The sequence below is a fragment of the Sinocyclocheilus rhinocerous genome, unplaced genomic scaffold (genome assembly GCF_001515625.1).
Source record: "Sinocyclocheilus rhinocerous isolate Xijiao unplaced genomic scaffold, SAMN03320098_v1.1 scaffold2090, whole genome shotgun sequence".
Taxonomy (NCBI): Eukaryota; Metazoa; Chordata; class Actinopteri; order Cypriniformes; family Cyprinidae; genus Sinocyclocheilus; species Sinocyclocheilus rhinocerous.
Window position 1 is genome coordinate 3,507 of NW_015632025.1, and position 4,236 is coordinate 7,742.

Genomic DNA, 4,236 nt, shown 5'->3' on the forward strand with positions numbered 1-4,236 from the left:
CTCAGTGTCCTTAGACATTATTTTTTGTCACGTGGTGATGCCATTCCACCTTCGGAGTTCCTAATCGAGATGGCTTCATATGTCTTGAAGTATAATTATTTCAATTTTGATAAAGATTTTTTTTCTTCAGATTAGCGGTACAGCTATGGGGTCGATTTTTGCCCCAAAATATGCTAATTTGTTTATGGGTTACTTCGAACATTGTTATGTATTTGATGCTTAAAAAATCCTTTTTGTTGACGTATTGTCAAATAGTATAGGTATATTGATGATATATTTTGTATTTTTTGGGAAATAAAAATGAAGTTGAAGAGTTTGTGTCGGTTCTTAATAACTTTGAGGAAGATTTGGAATTTACCTTGGAGTTTAACTCATTGAGAGTGCATTTCTTAGATATGTGGGACCAAAAAAATGATGATAAATTGATAACGACTTTGTACACTAAGGACACAGATCGTAATACTTTGTTACTTGCAACCAGCTTTCATCCAACTTTTTTTAAAAAGGGACTTCCTAAGAGCCAATTTTATAAATTGAGGAGGATTTGTTATTCTGACGAAGATTTTATTGATAAATCGTTAATCATGACAAATAAGTTTTTGGATAGGGGTTACCCTTCTGAATGGACTGAAGAAGCGTTTAATAGTGCTTTTCAAAAGACACGTTCTGAGTTGTTAAAAAATAAAACAAAAAAAGTTTTTAAAAAATCTTTTATTACAACGCATTCAACTAAGTCTTATCTTATGAGATCGATTTTTAAGAAATATTGGTATTTGTTGTCCTCTGACCCGGAGTTGGGTACCATTTTTCAGCATCCTCCTTTGATTGTGTGTAAACGTTCCAAAAATTTTAAAGATTCTTTGGTACATGCTCGTTTTCAGACGGATACTCCTGGGGTGTATTCCAGAAAGCACGATTAACTTACCGTCAGCCATACCCCGAACTTTCGGATGATTAACCCAAAACCTGCTTACCCTGATCATGTCGGTTCCAAAACACCTGAGAAGAGTTAGTTCAATCAACCTCCTATAGATAACTGTCACATCCGGGACAAAGAGGCAAACAGACAGGTTAAAGTAAGTCAGGGAGTTTATTAACAGGAACTGAGGATGACTCTGTAGATGGCCTCATCAGAGACGACCTTGGGCGGAGGGGGGGGTACCTCGAGTTCTGTGGAGGGAGGGAGAAGAGGATTAGTGAAGGGTTTAAGCAAGGACACATGAAAGGTGGGTGAGATCCGGTAATGGGCATGCAGGTGTAATTGGTCTTGCTACGGGGAAAGGTGACATGGTTACGGTGTGCTTCGAGAGTGGGTGAGTAAATGAGTATGTCGTCTATGTAGATGAGGACGAACCGGTTGAGCATGTCTCTGAAGATCTCATTCATGAAGTTTTGGAATATGGAGGGTGAGTTGGAAAGCCCATAGGGCATGACACGGTACTCATAGTGCCCGGTGGGCGTTACAAATGCAGTTTTCCATTCGTCACCCCTGCGAATGCGGATGAGGTTATAGGATTGTGACAGCACGGCGCCCACTCCCAGGGTCGCTGCGTCCACCTCGACCACGAAGCGGAGATTGGGGTCTGGGTGTGACAGGGCCGGAGCCGTACAGAAGGCGGATTTGAGTTGACTGAAGGCCTGGTGCGCCTCCGGGGTCCAGGTGAGGAGTTTGGCCTTCCGTCGGAGGAGAGAGGTAAGGGGTGCCGCCAACTGGCTGAAGTGGGCGATAAAGCGGCGATAGAAATTTGAGAACCCCAAGAATCTCTGCATCTCCTTGATGGTAGTCGGTTGGGCCCAGTTCCGAACGGCATCCACCTTCCTCTGGTCCATTTGCACCCCTGCAGGGGTGACGATGTAGCCCAGGAAGTGAACGGTGGATTGGTGGAACTCACACTTTTCGGCCTTGAGATACAGGCGGTGTTGGCGGAGGCGTTGGAGTACTTGGGTGACATGGTGGCGGTGTGCTTCGAGAGTGGGTGAGTAAATGAGTATGTCGTCTATGTAGACGAGGACGAACCGGTTGAGCATGTCTCGGAAGATCTCATTCATGAAGTTTTGGAATAACGCCCATACGGCATGACCCGGTACTCATAGTGCCCGGTGGGTGTTACAAAGGCGGTTTTCCATTCGTCACCCCTGCGAATGCGGATGAGGTTATAGGCGCTCCTTAGATCCAGCTTGCTGAAGATGCGGGCCCCGGAGCTCCTCCAAGGCCGCAGGGACCAGAGGAAGGGGATAGGCGAACTTCACCGTCTGGTCATTGAGGGCCCGGTAATCGATGCAAGGTCTCAGACCCCCATCTTTCTTGGCCACGAAGAAGAAGCTCGACGCTGCGGGTGAGGTGGACGGGCGGATGAACCCCTGTTGCAAGGCTTCCTGAACGTACTCCTCCATAGCGGCTCTCTCCGGGATCGACAGTGGATAGACGTGTCCTTTGGGTAATTGGGCCCCAGGCAGCAGGTCAATGGCACAGTCCCATGGCCGGTGAGGTGGAAGGTGGGTGGCAGCGACCTTGCTGAACACGTCCTGGAACGCCTGATATTCGGGAGGAGGAGGAGTGTCAGGCGAGGAATCCGGGCTTTCCACCGAGGTGGAACAGACAGGGAGGTCGTTCCCGACGGAGCTCGGGATAGGCAGATCTCGGAGGCACTCCTGTTTGCACTCCGCACTCCACTGGAGTATGTCTCCGGACTTCCAGGCGATGGTGGGTTGATGTTTGGCGAGCCAGGGGCGTCCCAGGACGATGTGCACATGGATGGAGTACGGGGGGTTCACCTCGCCATTGTGACAGCACGGCGCCCACTCCCAGGGTCGCTGCGTCCACCTCGACCACGAAGCGGAGATTGGGGTCTGGGTGTGACAGGGCCGGGGCCATACAGAAAGCGGCTTTGAGCTGACTGCGAGCTTGATGGCCAGCAACTCCCGATTTCCAACGTCGTAGTTCTGCTCCGCCGGGGATAATTTCCGTGAGAAATACGCACATGGATGGAGCACGGGGGGTTCACCTTGCCATTGAGACAGGACGGCGCCCACTCCCAGGGTCGCTGCGTCCACCTCGACCACGAAGCGGAGATTGGGGTCCGGGTGTGAAAGGGCCGGGGCCGTACAGAAGGCGGCTTTGAGCTGACTGAAGGCCTGGTGTGCCTCCGGGGTCCAGGTGAGGAGTTTGGCCTTCCGTCGGAGGAGAGAGGTAAGTGGTGCCGCCAACTGGCTGAAGTGGGCGATAAAGCGGCGATAGAAATTTGAGAACCCCAAGAATCTCTGCATCTCCTTGATGGTAGTCGGTTGGGGCCAGTTCCGAACGGCATCCACCTTCCTCTGGTCCATTTGCACCCCTGCAGGGGTGACGATGTAGCCCAGGAAGTGAACGGTGGATTGGTGAAACTCACATTTCTCCGCCTTGAGATATAGGCGGTGTTGGCGGAGGCGTTGTAGTACCTGGGTGACATGGTTACGGTGTGCTTCGAGAGTGGGTGAGTAAATGAGTATGTCGTCTATGTAGATGAGGACGAACCGGTTGAGCATGTCTCTGAAGATCTCATTCATGAAGTTTTGGAATATGGAGGGTGAGTTGGAAAGCCCATAGGGCATGACACGGTACTCATAGTGCCCGGTGGGCGTTACAAATGCAGTTTTCCATTCGTCACCCCTGCGAATGCGGATGAGGTTATAGGCGCTCCTTAAATCCAGCTTGCTGAAGACGCAGGCCCAGCGGAGCTCCTCCAAGGCGGCAGGGACCAGAGGAAGCGGATAGGCAAACTTCACCGTCTGGTCATTGAGGGCCCGGTAATCGATGCAAGGTCTCAGACCCCCATCTTTCTTGGCCACGAAGAAGAAGCTCGACGCTGCGGGTGAGGTGGACGGACGGATGAACCCCTGTTGCAAGGCTTCCTGAACGTACTCCTCCATAGCGGCTCTCTCCGGGATCGACAGTGGATAGACGTGTCCTTTGGGTAATTGGGCCCCAGGCAGACTCCACTTGAGTATTTCTCCGGACTTCCAGGCGATGGTGGGCTGATGTTTGGCGAGCCAGGGGCGTCCCAGGACGATGTCCACGACGGCCTCCTCCAGCACCAGTAGAGAGATCCATTCGGTGTGGAAACATCCAATCCATAGAACGACCTCGGGCGTGCGGTGCCGCACCAGCCCCTTGCCTAGCGGCTTTCCCTGGACAGTGGTGATCTGGTAGGTCGTGGCATTTTTGCAGCGGGGAATTTGGAACCCGGCGAGCGACAT

General features: G+C 51.4%; 1 pseudogene; it reads right to left on the minus strand.

Annotated features, from left to right (window-relative positions):
* Positions 1-1,162: 1,162 nt before the first annotated feature.
* On the minus strand, positions 1,163-4,236 carry LOC107742037 (uncharacterized; annotated as a pseudogene).